Source organism: Bactrocera neohumeralis, chromosome 6, assembly GCF_024586455.1.
Source record: "Bactrocera neohumeralis isolate Rockhampton chromosome 6, APGP_CSIRO_Bneo_wtdbg2-racon-allhic-juicebox.fasta_v2, whole genome shotgun sequence".
In the NCBI taxonomy this organism is placed as follows: domain Eukaryota; kingdom Metazoa; phylum Arthropoda; class Insecta; order Diptera; family Tephritidae; genus Bactrocera; species Bactrocera neohumeralis.
The window spans coordinates 48,085,212-48,109,314 of record NC_065923.1 but is presented as its reverse complement, the minus strand read 5'-3'; the positions used below and the strand labels follow the sequence as shown (position 1 = coordinate 48,109,314).

Genomic DNA, 24,103 nt, shown 5'->3' with positions numbered 1-24,103 from the left:
CTTTCTGACCCCTTAATGGTTGTGTTGAAGAACTTTATGTATTCACCAATGCTTTTCAAAGGGTGAATACTTGAGGTTCTTGGTGTATTCAAAACCTACACATACATCAGGTCAAAATTCTATGTTCACAGCTACACTATCTCTAGTCTAGTGGAGTACTGCAAGGCTCAGTTTCAGGCCGACTAGGGGAGACGAATACAACTTATCAGAGACGTCTACAGTAGCAAAAAGAGAGGATAGAATCAAAAGCTTAACAATGTGGCGGCAAAGGTAGCAGACTTCATGGAAACGAAGGTGGACCTACATACATTCTTGGATAGATAGACAACATGCGGATCTGGATTTCCACCTGACCCAAATACTCAGTGATCATGGGTGTCTTAGAAGCTACCTATACAAATATCATCATGACTTTAGTCCATATTGTAGACGTGTACAGAGTGTATAGAAGACTCTGAACACGTACTCTATCATAGCCCTCGGCTTTTTAGTAAAAGCGAAAAGCTGAAAACCATACTTGGAGGTAATCTGTCACTTGGAGAGCTCTCATCACTAATTAGGATAAGATTAAGATATTTATAACAGATTAGGCGTCAGTCAGTCCGTACAATAGAGGACACTTAAATGTTTTCTTCTCTCCCATGAAGTTATACTTAGTCCAATGGTCCCTTTTGAGAGACATGAGATGGGAGTAGGTTATGTTTAGCGAATTAAAGCCCCACACTTCGACTTTCGTTGCCTCCTACCATAAAATACAAATCTATGTTCAACCTAACTGTAAATAATTCGACAGCAGAGTTTAAAAACAAAATTATATAGTATAATATTTTTTCTTTAACTATTTCTATACTAATATTATTGCAGGAAAATATTTAAAACATGTTTTTAAGCGCAAATTTTTGGAATTCATTTCGAGCATATTTTCCTACCTGTTACTAACACCCACGAATAAAAAATCAATAAAGCTAAAAAATATAGATTTTTTTCTTTTGACACTTCCTTTCACCAAATCTGCTTTACTTATTTGGTTTCCTTTTTGCGTTTGCCATCAAAATCGTTAGAGCACAGAAACCGAACCAAATCGCCTTTGCCCAAAATTGTTCGGAGCCGGTAAGTGAATCATGGCAAGAAATCGACTTTCAGGGTGAATATTTGTGCGTGCGTATTTTAGTATTTGGAATTCGATTTTTATTTCAACTTTTGTTGGATTCTTTTCATATTTTTCTCTTTATCCACTGCTCCACTTGCCGACAGTCAGTCAGCGCTGGCTGGGCGATTTTACGAGTTCTTGGAAAAAATGTTGCAAGTGTCGTGCTGTGGCAAAGGGTGTGTCGCGTGTGCATTATTGTGGCGTTTTGTAGTTTTTGTTTTATTTTCACAGCTCCCCAAACTTGTTTCAAACACACACACTCTGCTCCGGTAGCGCCGGTCGACATTTGGCACGCGATATTAAAGTGCACTGTGCGGCCGATCCTTGGAAAAGTAATTGCTCGAGCACGCGTTAAAGCCAAAGCACCACGTGTGCGTGTGTGTTTGTGTAGTAGTGACATGTTGTAATTAATTTTTTTGCTACAACTTGCCACACGACAATGTATTTTATATGCTTGTGGCTCATTGCGGCACAAAGTCACAAAGTGTGGGTGCATGGGTCGGTCTCGTGTGGCGTCTGAACAATTATTTTAAATTTCTTTAGTTTACTTAGCAGCTGAATGCCGCTTTAATACAATTGCGTGCGAGGATTTATTTGCGTTTACTTTTTAATATATTCAATGAAAGTGAATTTTTTGTTGAATATAATTTAAAAAAAAGCATTTTGGAAAAGTAATTCTTTACTTTTAAATTGAATGTGTCACGTGAATATGTTTGCGGTTATATTTCTTAATAAATATTAATCAAAGCTCACAGTGGTTCCCGACTTCATGAAATTTGGCAAGACTTATTTTCAAAAACAGATTCTCCGAATATACATATTATTCAGATCGGATCAATAAAGCATATAACTGTCACATTTATGTGGAAACTTCTTTATTTGTGAAGGGTGTTATAGCCTCGGTGCAAGCGAATTAAATTTTTTTTCTGATGTAATATTAAAGTAGTATAAACTTAAAAAGTTTTTCGATATTAAATATATCTATTTACTCTAGAGAGATCGCACGTGGACTGCTATGTGTAGTCCTTGGTGAAGAGAAAGAAAAGAAAAATTCCTGTGTTCGAACTTATAAATTAGCAAATTGGCTACTAAGCGTGCCAATACAAATTTGCACAGGCATTTAATTTCCATTCCCGCCAGTTCGATGGGATGTCTGAAGGTATGCGCTCCCAATTGTTTAAGCCTTGACCTCGCAAACGTGGGACAGTCAAGAAGAAAGTGTTGAGTTATTTCGACATCATCTTATTCCATACAGTTTCTGCAGATGGCGTCTGATAAGATGCCCAGCCTTACAACATGGACGCCAATAGGGCAATGGCCTGTTAAAAGCCCCACAAGTAGGGAGAGCCTAGCCTTACTGAGGGCAAAAAGATCACTAGATCTTTATGATCGATCTTTCCAGATGGTTTGGCGACTCCATGCTACAAGTGAACTGATAAAGGTCAAAGTGCGTGAGAATTTCCGTGGGTTCAGACATGTATTCTTTTAGGAACACTCTCGAGTTTCTTTGCAAGTGCGATCTTTTCTAGAGCCCTGCACTACACAAAGACTACATAGATAGAGTTGACTATGGTGTCATACAGCCAGAGGATCACTGTCAGTGAGAGACCCCACCTTTTGCCAATTGCTCCTCTACAGAAATATAAGGCAATCGATGGCCTTTTTAATCTCTTATTCAGGATGAGCCCTAGATATTTCTCTGTATCCGCTGGTTGAAGACGAATGTCTCCCATTTGCTGCAGCGGTGCCATCGGGATCTTGTATCTTCTAGCAAATAAAACTTAATGCAACTATTTATTCTTAAGTACAGAAAGCATTCGCATGTGAACTCACACACTTATTGTATCTAAACTAGGGCAGCCATCCGACGCCTTTAGTTGCCAACCGTTATTTGTGTAGAAATTGATTTTAGCGTTGGCCTTGTCAAACACTCAGTAACCTATTTATGTCTACAAACATATGTACTATATGTATATTTCATTATTAGTTAAGTCGCTGTGTAATTCGCCTAAGGCTTAATCTATCACTACAGTTACAGCTATTTTACATAAAATGTGCGACGTGCTTGAACAGGCGTCGCGTTTCTGTTCATTTTACTTGTGACGCAAATATTCTAACTTTGTGGGGTTTCCCTTTTCTGATGCTTTGTGATGAAAACAAGCTCTAACACAGCTGCGATGTGCCTTTATGTTGAGAAAGTAGTTGTGAAATTATAAATAATATTTTTTTTTAATTGTAGCAGATTTTTTATTTGAAATAATTATCCGAATTATATAAAATAGTTTTTTTTGAAATAAGTTAGTAGATAAACGTTTTAAGGAACACAAAACTAAACTAAAAATATTTATTGCATAAACCTTAAGATAAAAACTATATACTAATTTATTATATTAGTAAATTATGCGGCGAAACAAAACTAATTGATTTAATTTTTTCAAAATAATTCGCTAGTCGATTAAATAAAGCTCCCGAAACTTTTTTCGGTACAATTTGTTAGTTGACTTAATTAATGAGGAACAATTCGCTAATTGATTAAATTAGTATTTTTTCAACCAATTTGGGAATTGTTTAAATAATTTGCAAATTGACTAAGTTATAAATATGACCAACAATCCTTTTATTGTGTTGTTATGTAAAAAATGTCAAATAATTAAAATTCCATTTAAATAAAAAATTTAGTTAATATTTAATTATCGAGAATATTGAGTTAAAATGACTATTAAATAAATTAGCATCTGTAAAATTTCTTTAAATATAAACACATCCATATTATTGGAACTGAATACTACACCGTTACACCAGAAAAGGGTTTAACATATGGTTCTCCTTCTGAGTTGGAAGGATCCTCATCGCTTATACTCCAGTTTTAATGTACAAATAGTTGAAGAAGCTTCATAAAAGCATAGGTTACACTATACTATTTTATTGTTATTTTATACGAATATGCATGCTAAGCCTTAGACTTCCCTTCGTAGCTGTTTTTGGTAACTTTTGTATGAAAATGATCGGAAAAATTTCGATATTTTTTTAAATATTACAAACCAAGGCAAATCATATCTATTGAGAGAAGGTGTTGTCTTATTTTTTGATATCTTAACCATTTTAGAACTCTGCCTACATTCTTCGAAAGTTTGGATCAATTGGTATAAAAAACAACAACAAAAATCGGCAAAATATTTTTATTTGCGAAAAATTTGTTGAGCGTATTTGATTAGCTTCATAGGCTTCACCTTCAAAAATATTTGTCCAAGAATATAGAACAAGTGTTTGCTCTGATCGATTATCATCGGATGAACAAGTCAAATCATATTATATATGTATATTGAGAGAAGGTGCTGTGTCGTTACAGTAACAATATGAAGAGACTGGAACATGCTTCTTGAATATTACATTATATGAAACCATGGATTAATTAGTTGAATAGTTTTTTTTAATTTCAATGTATTTTTTAATATTTTTTATATTTTATTATATACTATTAAATTCCACTCATTTTTGTTGAGTTAACTTAATTAATTTCGCCCTTGATACCACAAATCAGTATTTAGGCAATTATTGGCACGATTAAATGAGAGCTAAATTTGATTATATGAATTAAAATTTTCAGCAAATCTTTCATTAGTTGAGTTATACGCAATTAATTATTATTAAATTTATAGCTAAAGCTTAGCTTAGAAGAAATCAAGCAAAGGCACATTTAGAAGTGATTGAATTTGTTAAAAAAATAACGAATATGCACATATGTAAATAAGCAGAAAGCGATTACTCAATAAATGCCATACCTAAGTATCTGTGTAGTAGTGTTTATGTGTGGCGAATAAATCCGTCGAATAATTTATTTAATTAGCATAAAAAATGCTTGAAAGGCATTAATTGCCTGCTAAATAAGCTTAACTGATGCAGAACGCTTTAAATTATACTAAAAAGCACGAAATGTATGAATATATGTATATCTCTAAACAGTGATACCCTTAATTGCGTAGAGTATGAGTGGCGTATACGTAACCACACACTAAATCAAGCGTAATAAATCAGCTTAAGTGCTAGAAACATAATTTAAACTGGATTTTTGTAAACAATTATCGTTATTACTATTATTATTGTTATTGTATAGATCAAAAACAACAATAACAATCACTTAATACTATTTAGTTGTGCGTTAATTTGCGCGAACGCGTCCAATTAAGCGCAAAGCTCACAACGGGAAACTCAATATTCAGATGTCTAATTGATAAATAAGGCGACAGAGCGCTGAATGAATTGCCCAATCGCTGCTGACAACTAGGCAGTTGCGTTTGAACAACAAAAACAGGCGAAGGAATACCTGCACGTATTTGCTTAACAAGTGCAAGATACATTTTTAATTAATTTTTATAGCATTTTGAATATAACATCAGCCAAGCTATTGCTTCAGTGTTCGCTTGGCGCCATTTTTGGCACTTCTTTTGAACGAAATCGCGCATTGTTCGTTGCGCTCAAGGTCATTTGAAGTTTAGTTTGTGAAAAATATACTGCGATCGCATTTAAAAGTTGTGAGTCCATATAAATACATATACATATCTATATATATGTATATAATTATATTTATGGGTGTATGGCTGTTTGTTTGTTTGTGCAAACCAGCTGGATACGTTCACGAAAAACGTGCTGCTGCTTGCATTGCTATTGGTGTGTTTGTGTGTGTTTAGCACGCGTTTGGCTCGTACCAATTTGCCCAAACAAAAGCGAATTGACGCAAAATATGTATGTGTATTTGTATGTGCCTTATTGTTTGGTTGGTTGAGTGGTATACCCTGGTCGGTGTATACACCTTACAAGTGCAGCTGAACTCGGCTTTTTTGAGGATATCACATGTAAATACCTTTTAGTGCATACAGAGAGGCATAAAGAACCAGAAATAAAATACAACTAAGATTATAAAGAAAATAGAGCGCAAAGAGATGAAATAAGAAGAAAAAAATAAAATAAAAAATAAACTAAATTAATAATCAAAACAATAAAATACGTTAAATTTGCTTGCGCCAAAGCTAAAATAGCCTTCACAAATAAAAAAAATTCCAAACAAGCTCTTTTGCCTGTTGTGTTCCTACAGTTACTGAACAAATATAATCATATTTTTTCATTGTATTGAAAACGTCAAATTTTGTACCGAAAAGCGATGATTTGCGAAAAGCATTAATTTTTTGTTTCCATTTGAAGAAAAGTACTGCAGAGCCGCATCGAATGGCTGTCGAGGCAAATGGTAATCATGCTCTATCAGAAGCAGCATGCAAAGGCTGGTTTCAAGAACTCAGAGATAGTGATTTTGATGTGAGAAATAAAGAACGTGGAAGACCACCAAATTAATGTGTAAAACACCGAACTGTAAGCAATATTGGATGAAGATGTTACTTTGAGTCAAAAGCAAATGAGCAACAAACAACTTCAGACCGTTTGAAAGCTGCAGAAAAGATCCAAAGGTGTGGAACATGGGTGCCATATGAAATGAATGAAAGCCAAAGAAAACCTGGAAAAACACTTTTTGCTTCAAAGACACGAAAGAAAATCGGTTCGGCTTCAAATTGTCACTGGCAATGAAAAATTGAGTTATTTTAAGAATCCTAAACAGAAAAAATAATGGGTTTATTCGGGACAACCATCAACATTGACTGCAAAAACAGATCGATTCGGTAAGATAGCCATGCTCTGTGTTTGGCGGGATAAAAAGGATGCGGTACATTCTGAGCCTCTAAAACCTGGTGAAACTGTTAATAATAATCGCTACAGACAACAAATGGTCAATTTGATCCACATTTTTGACACGGCAAAGTAAACTTGTGCACACAAAGCAAAATCATTTCAGGATATAATCAAAGTACTAGGCTGAGAGCTGTTACCCCAGCCGGGGTATTCACCAAATTTCACTTTTTTCGAGTATCATTTGTTTTCATCGATGGAACTTCGATTCCTATGCAGGTGTCGAAAATTAAGTGTCTGATTGGTTTGCTTCAAAAGATGTACATTTCTATTGGCTTGATATCCACAAATTACCGGAAAGGCAGTCAAACTTTGTGAAAAGCAGTAGTCAGTACTATGAATAGTATTTTTTTACTTTTCCATTCAAAATTAGTTTTGATTTTCACAAACAAACGCGCGTTTCATACCGATACACCTGGTATCAATCCATTCCAAATTTAATGAAGATATTTTATCAATTAAAAATTTTTCTATACAAGAGCTTGATTTTGAAGTATTATTTTGTATGAAAACTAGTTCTTAAAGTTGAGGCTACTGACTCCGAATTTCGGTAGTAAATTTTAATAATTTCAACTCATTCTTGAATCGTATATCTTTCCATGATGAATGGCAAACCTTACTGAAGAGAAATGTCAAAAGAGCGAGAAAAAGTATGGCATCGTTTGCAGTTCCTATCGGTCTACTTTCGTAGTGCCCTATTGAAAACCCCTATATATACAATACTATATGATCTGATCAATTTGTTCGGAATTTTTACCGTTGTCTTGTACAATAATCTGCTTCAAATTTCATTGAGATATCTTGCTGAATAAAAATATTGTCCTCGCTTGATTGGGATCGATCCGTTTATATGGCAGCTATATGCTATAGTGGTGCGATAGTGAGAGTTTCGACAAATTCGCAGTTTCTTGGGAATGTAAGGTCAACCGATTTAAACTAAGGATATCTATTTACCTTGTTGTAGTCTCCAAATATAAGCAGGATTATCTTTGCGTACTTCTCAAAGATATTCCAACCAGAACAGCTATTTCTATATTTCTGGAGTAAAATGAATGAAACACTTTCAAAATTGATTGAGCAAAATCATGACTTGTCAGAAGCTCTATAAAAAAACTCTATTCAGCTTGATTTCTGATTTTGTTTTAAAAAAATGTTTCTAATTCAATTATGGTCTTGCTATTATGGATATAGTTACCATAATAGTTAAGTAGGTACTTTATTTTTGCGGTATGCTAGCACTAAACGGTTATGTAAATACGTACGACTATATGCATTTAAATAAATGTTTGTATGTGTAAATGTATGTACATATATACTTTCCCACAATGGTTGCTATTGTTTGCGAACACCAAAGCTGCCACACTCCACTGCCTTTTAGGCGATATAGACTAATATACTATAAGTGCGCTATAACGCATGTAAATATTTACACTATGTGTATGTATAGTATGTATATATATGTATATGTATGTATATATATATATATGTATGTACTCATATAGTGTAAGCTGTTTGGCGCACAGATAAAAGTCACAAAGGCATCAAAGTATTATTTCACTTATGCGAAAAATGCACTGAGCATTTGATTGTCTGCTAAATCGTCAGCTTAAGTGCTTCGTTTGTCGCAACTGTTTGGCTGATTGATTTCAGCGGTCTGTTCTGTTGGATTTTCGCACGATGGCGTAGTTGGAATTAAGGAAGTTGAACAGTGTATTTAGTACACTTGTAAACTTTCATTTAAGTAAATAAATTATGGAAGCACAAGTATAAGAGGTACTATTGATTTAACAGTCCTTTAAAATTTATAAGAGTTTGTTATGATGACGACACAGCCACTTACATAATGTTATGCTTTTCACTTTTAAAGCTACTTCATTTTTTCGTCTATATACAAGTATTGATGCAGTGGAGTGGCGTATTTCATACTTCATATTATCTGATCATAAATATCTAACCTTCTACCAAAATCATATTCTTACGTATACATTCATACTAATACAATATATTCAATACCTTAATCATTTGATATTTTAACAGCGATAACTTCTTGCTTCTTGCGCATACAGCATAATGGTGAGAATGGAATGTTTGTAATGCAGATTACCTTGAGCATTAAATGATGTCACATAACATACTCACATATTTATAATACCTAAACATGTTTATGTAAGTAAGTAAATATCTTTGTATGAAAGATTCACAGGTGCTATAGTGTTCCAATCTCAACAAATTCTTTAGAGATTAAAGCGCTGCCTTGGATAGCCATCTATGTCAAATTTAGTGAAGATAATTGGTCAAATACAAAAGTTTTCCTTATAAGCACTTGATTTAAATCAATAAGTTCAGCGGCAGTTATAATGCTGGGATCGGTATTCGCACGATCCAGCATGTCCAAAAAGACCAGTTTACGGTACTCTTTTTGAAAAAACTTCAGCTTTATCGGGATGTGTCGAGCAAGAATGCGTTTCATACCCAAAATATCCACCAAAATCGTTCGAACGGACTCGCGAGAGTTGTCGAGCTCTCTTGCCATATCTTTAACATTTGTCTGACGATTTTCAAGCAGCATATCCTTAACATTTTCAATATTTTAATTAGTTGAATACCTTCTTTCAAGGGTTTGTTCCACTCGTAGGCTTGATTTTTTGATAAAACTAAGCCTTTTCCAACACTCGCGGACACGAAATTCGGTTAAAAGTACAAAATTTTCTTTGATCAATATTTTTATCCCTTGGTATACCGACTTAAGCAGCTGCTGTAAACAAACTGGTTGATAGACCATATTTGGCATAGTTAATAAGGACCTACCATACATTTAATGTGATATATTATATATATATATATATATATCTTTTTCATAGAAATGTGGCAACTGCGTACGTATGTATATGTACCATTTATCTATTCCATATTTAATAGTCTAAATTAATAGACAGAAAGTCCGGGTTTGCGGTTAAGCACCAACCCTATAAAGTAATTAAAATATAATAGGTAGGCTTTGACACTAAATATTTCTCAGTTTTTAAATTTAAATTGAAATGATTACTGCTCTAAATGTTATTATTTTTTGTTTGTGTACGGGAGTCAACTTTACTCGTCATAAATCTAATAATCTTCCAATAGCTTTCTCTTGATACCAGTTTTGTAACATACTTCATATTTCTTGGGACCTAATTGAATTTGAAATTTTCTTAGAAACTAATTTTAAAAGCCTCATAATTATAAATTATAATTCTTCTCTTTCAAAAGTAATTGCAATTACATATATATCGACACATGTACATATAGACGCCCGTATATACGAAACGATTCAGTGCCGCTAATCAGTCTACCGCCTGTTTAACAGCTCCGCCCTCAACTGTCTGGCCGTCTGACAAACGTTGACAGCGTTAACTTATTTACATATACATATATGGCATACGTGCAAACTATGCATGCATACATATTAGGGTGTCCGTTGTTACTCAAGTAGATTATTTTTTATTTTTTTTTTTTTGCAAAAGTTGCCCTAAAAATTTTTATTCAACATAAACAAGCGTAATTTAAGCAAAATCATATTTTTTCCCATGTACGTCCATACATACTATACATATATAAAATGGTATTTTCTTTTAAGCAAACAAACCTGCAAATATTAAAAAACGATTTTCTAGCACAAAATTTTCTTCTCTACAAAAATTTATCAGTGATTATTTCCATAAAAACATTCCTTTTCAAGTTTTACGCAGTTAAAGTTATACATACATCAAATGCTCCGGGCATTCATATACATAAATGCCTTATAAATTATTTATTACTCATACGCCATGGTACCTATTGAATTCAGAACATTTGGTGCATAACTTTAATTGCGTATAACTTTTAAAGAATAATCACTTCCAAAGGAATGTTTTTATGGAAAAAAGACCACTAACAAAGAGCGTTTCCAAAAAACTTGGGAATTAATAGACACCAGGGTTGCAAATAATGCATTAAGAAATAATTGTATTCATATTTGAATCGATTTTTTTCTATTTATCCTAAATATGGGATTACAAAATTAATATTAAAAATTAAATTAACTTTTAAAATTAAAATAAAAAATGTTAAATTAAATTAATTTTTAATATTAAATTAAATTAATTTTTAAAATTAAATTAAATTAATTTTAAATTAATTTTTAAAATTACAAAATTACTCTTAAAAATTAAATTAACTTTTAAAATTAAAAAAAAATGTTAAATTAAATTAATTTTTAATATTAAATTAAACTAATTTTTAAAATTAAATTAATTTAACTTTAAATTAATTTTTAAAATTAAAAAAAATTAAATTAATTTTTAAATTTAAAAAAAAAAATTTAAAAAATTAATTTAATGTAATTAAAAATTAAATTAAATGAACTAATGTTTTAATTTTAAAAATTAATTAAATTTTTTTACAAACTGAAAAAAAATTAGAGTAAATTTAATTTTAATTGATAATGAAAAATTGAATTAAATTAATTTTTAATATTAAAGGTTCGTGTATACCGCATAAAAAACTAAAAATTTAGTCCCAAAAACCAATACAAATTTTAAATTTAAATTTAAATTAAATTAAAAATTAAGATTTAATCTTTATGCAAAAATTTTTAATTTAAAAACTCGACCCATAGAGTCACCCTAATATACATATAAGCTTTGCCGGTTTTTCATATTTATGTAAATTCAAGTGCCGCGCCGTATTTTTAATTGTTTCGAACTAGTTTTCATTTAATCATTTATTTCTAATTTAATTAAATATGCTGATTACAGTGCATGTACAGTGCATGTGCCTGTTTGTATGTATGTGTGTGTGTTTGTGGTTGTTTTGTGTGGGTGAATCCGTGTCAGTGTCGATGATCGTAGGCGCTGATCTCGCAAAGAAAGCATTTCCGGCTGTGAATTTCACTTGTTTGCACAAATGCGCTCAAATTAGTGCGCTTACATGTGTATATGTGTGTGTGTGTGGTGTATTCAACAGTTGTCATGAACTGCATGTGCAATTACTGTAAATTTACAACGCCCAGTCACAGGTGGTGTGAGCAAAACAAAATCAACCAGATAAAATGCAGTGACATGTTCCGTCGAACACCCGGCTATTTACCGATTCCCTGAACTTGACCGCACACGGCACAAGGCAGATTACACAAGTCACAAAACAAAGGAAAATATTTGCATGTTTTTCCAACTCTTTCTGCTTCTTTATTTTCATTGCTGACTTTTGCTTAGTTTTCGCGCAAAGCAAATTGAGCATTTATTTTTATAACCGCAACGAATTGTTGTTGCACGCTATCTATTTTAATGGCAGTACACCCTGCATGACAACAACAATAATGAAGCATATGCATAACTGTGCATCAAGTATTTTGCATGTGAGCACCTTGCCACTTTTCGTTCGTCCGCTTGTCGGTCGCTTGGTCACACACCATTTGCATTGGCGGCACGTTCAGCAGACGCTGTGTCAACGGTTTGCTGCAATTGCAACAACAACAGCTACAGCAATGGTACTTTGATTGACGCATTAGCTAATGAGCAAATCCCCACCGCAGTCACAGCAGCAATTGAGCTTGTCTAATCGGTCGCAGGCCAACGAATGCCTCGCACTTTTGCATGCGCCAATTAAAATTAGAAACGCTCATGATTGCCACATCGAGAAACTGTTGAGAATTATTATTTGTTTAATTAAAATTGGTGAAATTGAAAAGTTGCCTGTCATCATAAGCAAATTATATCAATTTTCATTTGATTTTCGCTTTTTACCTGTCAGACATGCAAATTATGTGTTTATGATACAGTGGGGATTCCTTAATAAGAACACTTAATAAATTGTTCTTGGTTGCTTTCAGATGAATATAATTTATGCAGTAGTATATATTCACTTAAGCTCTTTGCATTCCAACTCTTAGACATGACAAACTTCTAGAAATGAAAGATCCTAGTGGAAAATTGTTTTAGGGTTGCCACCTTTTTGAAGTTTAATTTAATTCAAATCTTACAATATTTGTATCGAACTAAAGAAACCCTTCAAAATTTATCGGCTTAGAGAAACTTGCTGTTGAAAATAATATTTTCAAGAGAGTTACCACCTGTTTATTTTTTTGTATTCTAAATTTATAGAATAATAATAAAAAGAATATAATTAACAAAAAAGTAACATATGGGTAATAAACTAAAAACGTTTAAAGTCTTTAGCAGTTGAAAATACGTTTGCCTTGCCACTTATTTTAATAACTTTATTGAAACCAAGTAATAAATATATATTTTTTTATTATAAAATAAAGAAAATGTTACAACAGCAATTCAAGACAAAACACTTCGAAAGGTTATGGGTTACGTCGGTGTAGACAAGAAAATAAAATTTTCAAAAAAGTTGCCACTTGTTTAATTATTCTAATTAACTTCAATTAAATATGTGAGATAAATTAACAATGAAATATTAATAATACATTAAAAAGATTTAAGTATGCTCACAACTGAAAATTTTTGAGAGAGTTGCCAGTTGTTTTGAAATTCATATTGAAAGAAAATTATAAAATTTAAAAATATTTCAATTTGTAATTTAAACTGCCTGCTTTCGGTCAAATTTAATTTTGGAAAAGGTTGCCAAATGATAGAAAAAAATTTAATTAAAATTGAAATTAATTTAATTTTTAATACTAAGAAATTATTTTAATTTTTAATATTAAAGTACTTAATTAACTTTAATTTTACTAAATTATTTTTTAATTTAAAAATTAATTAGATTTTTAATTTTAAAATTTTAATTTTAAGGACTAATTTAATTTTTAAATTTTTTTTGAACTAGTTTTTTTTAAACTAATTTTATTAATTTTTCGTCATTTGTTGATTAATTATTAATTTACATATGTACATTCGTTAAAAGTAATTAAATATTTTTACCCACTGAGTCGCATACGTTTACTCGCCGGCCCAAAGTTTCCCACAAATAATAATTTATGAATTGCATTTAGGTCATAACCTCCTTGTGTTGAGTAAATAAAGTCAGTATATGCTAAGTGCCACACTGTCAGAGAGAATTACGAATATAATGACTTACACTTTCAATTGCTTGATGGCGAAAGTGTTACCATAAGTTCTTTGTATGGATATTTGGTTCAAACAAGTTGTGAACAGGTTGGTGGACATAAGAACATAAAAATATTTTTGTTTTCCTTAGTGGGACGCAACTGAGAACCCTCGAAAGAATTAAAAATGCTGTGCTAGGTGCTTGTTCCTTTGCTCTCATTCAAACACTGAGCTTCAGGAAAAATACATACGCAGAGTTATTATCAAACTTATGCTCTACGTTCTGTCGATTTTATATTTTGAAGTTTTTGAAGGTAAGGACCCTTTACCGATTTCCTTTTACTTCAATGAGTAATTTTGTTAAACTAATAGATCACCCTAATCGTCGAGTGACTCTAACTAACTGTATAAATTATTGCATCAACTAGTTGAGAATTACAAAACTCTACATCAAATTTACTTCTTTGAGTTTTAGAATTTTAATTGTGTATCTTTTTATGTTCTTCCATTACCGAAATTCGAAACATATAATTAAACCACAGCCAACTTCATGAAGAAACCCAAATAATTCCGCAACACTGTCGCGCTAAGCCAATAAATAATCCCCAATTGACCTCAATTACATACATCAACCTACTTTCCCGCTGGCGCCATTAAGTAAGTCCTTTATAATGACAGCTAGAGACCACTCATACACACAGCCATACGAAAGTCGACAACGAAGGACACTTCGCAAGTGCAATGCGCCTTGAACACGCGCCCAAGTGGAGCAGTTCAAGATGCAAATTAAAATGAACCCAAAGTATTGGCAGCGTTGAGTGGAGCTTACACAAACATATATATATAATATATGTGTGTATTTATACATATGCATATATGTATGCGTGTGCCCACGCAACCTTGGCTGCTAGGTGTATTGTTTTACACTCTTTCTTCTTGCACCTCGCGCTCCACCCAAAATCACTGCTGCAATTGGAGTGCGAGCGGCAGCTGTGGGCGTTCGACAGCAGAAATTGTTGTAAATCACTTAAGAGAGTCATAAATCGTCGGAAATTCGACACTTGACAAAAGCCAGCAATGAAACATTGTGATTGTTATGGTTGAAGATAAACTTGCTTATCGCGATCATACATCGCGCATGTATGTTTGTGTGTGCTTACTCTACTCGTGAGGCAACGGCATGAGGAGGCGTAGTTTAAGTGCAAACTCTGCTGAAAAAGGCGAACTAAAGCAAATACGAAATTGATTAAAAATACGCGCAAAGGAAAAGTTTAAGGTGTTGTTGGTTTTTGCTTTTGCTGTTGTTGTATTTCCAAGAAGTGCGCGTAAGAAATAATTGCAATGTAAGGTGTGGCACAATGGCGCCACCTTTTCCACTATCATATCTTATTCAACTTGTCAAAGAAAACAAATGTCGAAACGAATATTTTACGAAAATTATCGTGGTTTCTTGCAAGTTTGGCAAATTTACTGTAGGAATTCTTCAAATACGAAAAAATTTGCTAAAGCTGTAATTCAGTTTCATTAAGGAAGAAAAGTTCCAAGAAAACTAATTCTAAACAGCAACTTTTTTCAATATTATTATACAACTTTTTATTTAGAAGAACCACAAATAAAATATCAGGTAACCTGGAATGAATTCATATACATACATATATACATATGTATATAATATGTTTCTTGAGAACATCACAGGTATCGCTGGTTTCAAATATCTTTAAAAACATTACATTCTTATATTGGCTGCAGTAGAAAATGTTTCCGAAATAGTTTGAGGAAATGTGTTCAAAGTTAGAACTTTTGACCGAAACAAGTCGGGTACTTTCCAATTACCTAAACCAACTATTGCGGGATGATTTAATGGCATCTCGAATATGGTTCGTTTAAGAGTTGCTTAAGTTTGTCGAGTGCGAAATCTCTTTGCCAGTCGTTTATATATCTTTCGGTTCAAGGACATGATAATATTGCCAACACCAGTATTGCTGCTAAGTGCACTTAGTGCGGTACATTTTAGGGGGTTACATGGGTTTACGGGTTTCAAAAACTGGATTTTTTTTATTGTCTTATTAAATTCTACAACACCTCCTAACAGTTTCGGAGACACAGCCTTGAGAACTTGTGTGCTCGAGGCTAGGTAGGGTAAGGGCGCCGTCTTTAAACGCGTTTTTCTCAAAACTGTGTTTTTGAAGTCGGTTGGCAAGATTTCTCGAGAACAACTCAACCGATCTTCATGAAATTTTACACAGGTCTTTGAGATATAATTCTTAAAGACTTGAACAAAGGATTTTTTTCGATTACAACTATTTCAAAAAAACATTTTCACTGAAATTTATATAAAAATGTCTGCCAAAAATCCAATTTTCAATTTTTTTTTCCTTTTTTTCGATTTCAGTATTTCTTTGTTAATAGTGTACGTTTGTAACAATAAAAAATTCTAATAAAATATTTAATTCTTTATATGAGAAAAAAGTTGTTGAAAAAAGCTTGTTGTTTACTTTATGTATAGGGGCTCTACTCTACTAGGATTTATTTGGTTACTTTGCAACCCACTTTTTGTCTGTTATTTGGACTTTCAGAATGATGAAAGCCTCTGACCTAATAGAAACTAAAACGAAAGCTATTCAAAGTACAGGCGGAGGTCTACATTCTTTGTTCAAAAAAATCGCCGTTAAAACTTGTATTTTCCTCACTTGCAAAAAGGAATAAAAAATAGAAAAACCTCATATAAGTAGATATTCAGAAATGTAGAGAAATTTGTAAATATTCTTTACGCTTCCGAAACTTTTATTTTTCCTACCAATCTCCTACTAATTTTTTCGCAACAGATCTATCAGGTCTTGCTAAACTGCTCCCAAGCTAACTTACCTTAACTTTACTTACAAATTTTTATATTTTATTAATTAAACTTAAGAGAAACGAGAAAAATATACTGGTGCCAGATCTCAAAATCATAGTCTAGTCTTTACAGCAAGTAAGTATATTCCATTGAAAAAAACTTGGAAAAATTACAAATTGAATTAAAAACTGGTATAAATAAATAAAACTCGCACAAAAAATCAAGAGAAACTAGCAAAAATACCTCTTTAATGGCTTATAATATGGTAGGTAGGTAAGAATGTCTCTTCGAACTCAATTACACCATTACACTATCGAAATACCTTTATATTTTAATATCACATTTCAATGCTGTGTTCAAAGCATTTGGTGCTCCTAATGAAACCACTTAAAAAAGTATAAAATTTTTATATTGACACTATGTAAACGTTAAGTATCTGATCTCATGAATTTCAAGCGGCCGATGTTTGATTTATGATAGAACTGCGCACTCACAGATGAGATTTAGAACCGTTTCGTTAGTCCCTTTGAGTTTGCGAATGTTGTTATAGGGCATTCCCATTTTTAACGTATGTTCTCCAAATGACCAATGCTCCGATATGCTAGCAGCGGGTCTGCCTATACTTTTCCTAGACTTATTTAATAAGTCTTTAGTACTTATATTGTCATAATTCAGCCATTATTGAGGTATCCATAAGCTCTTTTTTTGAATTCTACGGAAAAACTGTATTGTTGTTTTAAAATATATACAAACATAAATCAAATAAACTAGACTAGATTATAAACTGTAACAATTCTGCCATGAGATATTCAAATAATAAATTAAACTTGACAACTTTGTGGTTGCTTTCACATGTAAATGTTGCGGCAAGAAGTCAGAGCCCAAACAAAGCGAACAGTGGAACAGTGGAGAATCGAACACGAACAATTGTAGTGAGTAAAAGAGAGACTTTTTAAGAACATTTAACTTTAACGAAATATCATATGCGAGTAAATTTGGGAAACACAATTAAAAACAAGAATATTATTATTTTACATAAAAAAATGCAAATAAGTGCGAAAACGTACCTTGTCAGTTGCAGCGCCAACAACACGTTGTTAAGTATGTTAAATTCAAAAATTGAAATAAGAATCGCTTGCTTGCCTACAATTTACAATTTAATATCTGCTATTTTTAAGTTGCACTTGAAAATCTTTACACTCGCTCGTCAATGCTGCAGCGCATAACTTGAGCCGCGCCACTGCCTGCCTTGTTGCACGTCAAGGGCACTTGAGCGCTACTTTGCTGGCGCACACACACATGCAAAGGCACACGAATAAGTATGAATACACATTTATTTTAATTCAATTTGAATTTATTTAATACAATTTGTTTAATTTATTTGTTTCATTTGTTTGCACTGCGAATGAGTTGGCAACAGCGGCTGGCAGGTGTTGTTCGTTGCTGCCGCACTGCCACACAACACAATTACTCACGCGCACAGTTGCCTGCAACACGAGAAATAATTGGCATTTATTTTTAAATGAATCACGTTTTTTATTTTTAATTTAGATATAATTTTTTTGAGACTTTTTGTGAACTTTTATTTTTATCTTAAATGTTTAGGAATTTATGTATATGTATATATATTTTTTTTTAATTTTTTACATTCCTTTTATTTTTTTATTTTTTTTATGGTTTTTAATTTTATTGTTTGTTAACTTTTTATTAATATTTAATTTTTTTAAATTTTATGTTTTTATTTATTATTAGTTTTTAGTATTTATTTTTATTTTTATATTTTTTTATTATTTTATATTTTTACATTTTGCGCAATTTTTTTTTAATTTTATTTATTTTAAGATTTTTAACGTTTTTTAATTTGATTATTTGTTCACTTTTTTATTAATGTTTCATCTGCTTTTTATATATAACCTTTTTTATTTTTTATTAATTTTTAGTTTTTAATATATATATTTTTTCTACTTTTTATGGATTTCAAAGTTTTTATATTTTTTCTTAAATTTTATTAAATTCTATTTATTTTAACTTTTTATAATTTTTTTTTAATTTTCATTGATTTCTATTTATTTATATTTTTTCAAATATTTTTAAGTTCTATTTATTCTGTTATTATTGATTTTTTAATGGTTTTTAATTTTATTGTTTGTTAATCTATTTTTTTATAAATTAACTTTTATTATTTTTAGTTTTCAATATTTTTTAATTTACAATGATTTTTATTTATTTATGTTTTTGAACTTTTTTTATTACATTTATTTTATTTTTTTTTATTATTTTTACATTTGTTAACATTTTTAATAATTTTTAATCTTCTTTTCTAAATCAGCTTTAAATATTTTTATTTTTTAATATTTTCTTTTTAATTTGAATTGATTTAAATTTTTTTAATTTAATCTTTTCTATTCCTATTTTTTTAATTTTAATTTTCAATTATTTGAATTGCAAATCATTTTTATTTAATTCTGCACATTACGCAAAAATTTAAAAAAATTAAACCTAAATCAATTGTTGTTAATTCTGACATTTGTTGGCATTCAAGCGCAATTGAAGCGCGTCAAACACAACAAAGCGCAAGCATAATACTTTTCAGCGAAGTAAAAAATCCAAAATCACCAAAAACAACAAGAACAAAATATGCAATAAAATTAAAAAATAACGAAATTCAAGACAATCAATCAACAACGGCGCGCGTTCAGCAATTGTAGCGCGTCTGTCCGTCCGTACATGTGTCTGGCTGTGGGCAAGACAAGTTGGCGACGTCGGCGCCGCTGCTGAGGATACCCGCTGGCTATAATTACCAACGGAACACAATGCGAAATAGCAAATTGCAAATGCGAAAACCGGCAGCGGTTCGCGATCTCGCGCGCTCTTTCGGCCGCTTCACTTTGAACGGCGTTGCTTTGGCTCGTTAGCTAAATAAATGCGCGCACATACACACACGCACCTACTTATACCTGTATGGGCTGTGATTTAGCTGCGCGCCGCATCTTGCGTCAATTCAATTGTTACGCGCGCTGATGCTCCCATTAATGATCCGATATTTATTGTTTTTGCTGTTGTTGTTGAATTTCACATTAATGCCCCTCATGTTGTTATGTTTATGTTTTATTGTGTTGCTGTTGTTTGGCGCGATTTTGGCCCGCAGCCAAACATAATGTTGTTAAACAAGGCCAGAAAGATAAAAATATAAATAATTATAGTAAAAGCTTTGGACTCAAGCATTCTAATCGTAATAAAGATATCCCGAAAAAATGCGGAAATTAAACTAACTTTTGATTGATAATTTTACTTAAAGCAGAAAGCTGCTTTCTTCGCGCAATCAGTTTTTGGTATTCAAGTGCTTCTGATTGATTGTTGAGTTTTTCAAAGATAACAGTTATTTGTTTTAGTGAACAAGAAAAACCATTAACTTCGGCTGCACTGAAGCTTTCATTACCCTTAACAAATAAAAAACTTTCCATACAATAACCGAAGTTCGATCGGTCGGTTTGTATGGCAGCTTTATTTCTTAGAGGTTATCCGACGTTTCTGGGGGTCGGGACAAACTTAGTATACCCTGTGCAATGTGCAAAAATTTGGTTTGTTATTGTACTTAAAGCCTAAGAAAAAAGTTAATGTTATTTTCTGCCATAAAAATTTACACATTTCTTCTTTAAATCCAATTTCGTACCCCTGAAGTCAAACTTTTGAAGATATAATGCTTCAGTGCGATTTGTTTTCAAATACTGCTGCCAATTCAGCAGCAAAATATTAGATTTATAAATTGTCGCATGTTCAAAAAGAGAGAGAGGGGAGAGATAGAGGGAAAGAGAAAGAGGTATAGAGAAATTCTCCAAAAGTGTGTATAGATTAGTTTCATGTAATAACAGTTCTGTAATCAATAAATATCTCTACAATTATAATTTTGAACTTTCTGGCTTCTTTAGTTAGTTCAATAAAAGTAAGAAAAAGCCTAGAAATGTCCATACTATTTTAAGAGCGTTCGAAGTTTTACTCATTTCCACTAACTTCCATATATGTATTAGTTAAATAGTGTTACAAAGCCGAGTAAATGTACAGAAAATAATTTGTTAAAGCACGTTCCATAACTTCTTCATACCAATGTCAACGAAGAAAACATTAAAAAAATCTGTCAAATCATGCATAGCATTTTTTACACATCTATTATTCGATATCAAAGATTGGTCCATATATATTTCTCGATTTATCCATCGACAATACATATGTATATTTGCAACCATAATCGACAATCACTGCGATATTTCGATTGTAATATATATACATCGTTGAAGTATTATATTAAGTCCACAAACACCTAACAGGTCAATTGAAAAGTGCCCGCCTACCGTAGAAAACACAATTTTTTACCAAAATTTTAGGTACAATTTTTGTAAAACGAGTCGTCCTTTGTTTCAAATTACTTAGGCCTAGAAATAACTGCTTTCTTAACACCACTTTTTTATTATCTTATTAAATTCTAAAACACCTCTAAAATATTGATTTCAAGTTGATGTAAGTAACAGTTTCGGAGGTACAGCCTTGGGAACTTCTGCGCTTCAGTCTAGCTAGGCTAGGTGCGCCGTCTTTAAACGCGTTTTTCTCAAAACTGTGTTTTCGAAGTCGGTTGGCAAGATTCCTAGAGAACTACTCAACCGATTTTCATAAAATTTTACACAAGTCTTTGAGATATACATAGTTCTAAGAATTCGCAAAGGTTTTTTTAGTTTTTTTTACAACTATTTGAAAAATAAAGTCGCGAAAATTTCACTGAAATTTTACTTGTTTGTAAAAATGTAAGTTCTAAATTTTTAACTAAACAAGTATTTTTTGTTATTCTGCCAACGCAGGCGCATCTTTTTTCCTAGGGGTCACCGGAAATGGCGTCGCAATGGCCGAGCTTAACATTTTTTTTTCCAAAATTTCAGAGTTTCTTTGTCATGTTTGTACAATAAAAAATTCTAATAAAATATTTTATTTTTTATGTGAGAAAAAAATTTGTGAAAAAACATTTGTTTTTTACCCGAATAACCCCTTAACCATGTACCCTAATTTTTTTACTGAATTCAACTGGTTCACCTGAAATATTTCTTACAAGAATGCGCAAACATACGACTAAAGCGAGTAGAGAACCGGTGAATAGAAAACTGTTATTAAGCTATTAAAGCATCGTTCAACATAATTTAAGCCGAGGATTCCACAAATTGTTAGGTTCGAATGTGGTGTACAATTTTGGATCATAATTTCAATTTCATTATCATATTTTTGAGAAAAATTGATTTATTTTCGTAACTTTTTTATGTCTAGCATTATATTTTTGCTTTTACTCTCTGCTTGTATTTATTGAAATTGTTCAGGAAATTATTTCACGCACTTTGAAAATTTTCAAATTATTATTTTATATTGTTTTGTTTTCATGTTTTTTTAATACAAAAATAAAATATGTTTTTAATATTTTCTGCGCCTTAAAGACATATCAGTTTGACTTAGAAACTTTGTGAGAACAAGTTTAGTAAATTATAATTTTTTATATACCATACACTGTAAACGCTCAGGAAAGTTTTCACTAAATCACTTGTTACTAAAAAAAATTAAAAACATATAATAAAAAAATTTTATTCCAATAGAGAAACTAGTAGTTTGTTTCTTATATTTCATTCAATTTGCTAAAATATAAATTTAAAGAAAATATATATTTTTTATTATTTATAATATTATACATCACAATATAAAAAAATAATAATTTTTCAGCATAACACTTCTTTTTAATTTTTATAAGCAAATCTTCCTTATTTATAGCCTTGAAAAGTATAAGTCACAAAACACACTGTAAATTGAATTAAATAGTGGAAAGCGACACACCTTCAAAGGCACTTTTGCACATAAAAAACTTAAAATTATCTATTTTCAACTATTATTTATTCAATCTCTGCCGCTGCTTTCGAACAAAACGCCGCACAACGGCACAGCGTCGCTCGAGCGTGTACGCGCGTTGTAAGCCCGGAACTAGAATGAACTTTGCGTAAATCAAAACGAAACGAATCGCAACGAACTGAAACTGAAAGCCCCACAAACGCAACTGATTCAGAATATGCTGGCGAAACAACACAACCGATTCATTGTATGTTTATGGTGGCGAAGCAGCGGCGAAAACAAGTTGCAAAAAATAAAAGCACATAAAAAAGAGGCAAGGTAGTAAGAAATAAAATAAAATAAAATAAATCAAAAGTCACACGGCAAACTGAAAGTCAACTTGAAATGAGGCAACGGCGTCAAGTGCTGCCAAGTTGCGCTAAAAGTAGTATAAGAAAAGCATACTGTAGGAGACCCAGCAAAAACAATAACAAAAAGGATTATGGTTATAGAAATAAATAATATTGTTGTTGTTGTTGTAGTTAACTTTTTCAGCGTTGCTCGATTTTATTTTCACCTTTACTTTTTCATGCGAAAATATTACACAAAATAAAAATTTCCCCCTTTAACTGTAATGTCAAGCAAATTTCCCTTTATTTCGGTAAATTCTATTCTCGTGTTTCTCCCTCTTTCTTTGTTTTCCGTTTCTGCTTTCATTAAGTTTTCATGTTTGGTTGCTGTTGCCTTTTGCGCGATTCGTTCGTTGTCAACAAAAGCAGCAACTGATTATGGCCAAGCGGCGTGCCGAGATAGCAGATATAAAGGCGGCATACTCGTAGATACAATAAAAACAAACACACACACATACAAATACAAACATGCCCGCATACAATTAAAAACAAACACATATACATACAATTGAGAATTGCGCGGAAATGCTCTGGTACACCAGCGGATGTCTCTGTGTTTGTACATGTATGTTCGTTAACAATGAATATGTATGTGTGTATGTACAGACAACTATTTCACTTCATTTCATTTTCATATTTCGCTGTTCTGATTTGTTGTTTTCGTTTTTTCCTTTTGCTTATTTTCTATTTACGTTGTCGTTTTGTTTTCATTCACTGCGTTGGATTATGAACTGAAGTGTTTCTTGTTTCTCATATGCTTTGCACTGTATTTTTATTCGTGATTATTTCGTTAAGTTTTCGGCTTTTGAACTTTTAAAGACTTTAAAAGCGTGTGCAACATGTGCTTAGCGTTTTGGTAAATTCTTACAAATACTGACTGACTGACTGACAGAGTGACTTGCACTAGAAAATAAACAACTGTTTTCGAATATGTGTGGGGTTGAAACAAATACATAAATACATACAAACACTCAAAGCAAAGCGCGAGAGAGCACATTGTGCGTGATTTTTGAGAGTGCAAATCGGCGTTGCCAGCTGATAATGATTTTGAAATTGTGGTTAAAAATTTGGAAAACCATAAATTGTAGAA

General features: G+C 32.0%; 1 protein-coding gene across 7 annotated transcripts in view; it reads right to left on the bottom strand.

Moving 5' to 3' along the window:
* LOC126762565 (NAD(+) hydrolase sarm1) overlaps positions 1 to 24,103 on the bottom strand; it is a 146,207-nt gene that overhangs the window by 65,783 nt on the left and 56,321 nt on the right. Inside the window, exons 1-2 of one of the 7 annotated variants that reach the window (XM_050479411.1) lie at positions 22,613 to 22,803; positions 17,818 to 18,237 (exon numbers count right to left, since the gene is read on the bottom strand). The exons of the other annotated variants lie outside the window; for them this stretch is intronic. The gene's annotated coding sequence lies outside the window, so the exon portion shown is untranslated. Of the gene's footprint in view, positions 1 to 17,817; positions 18,238 to 22,612; positions 22,804 to 24,103 lie in introns of those variants that run through there. 7 annotated transcript variants of the gene reach the window in all.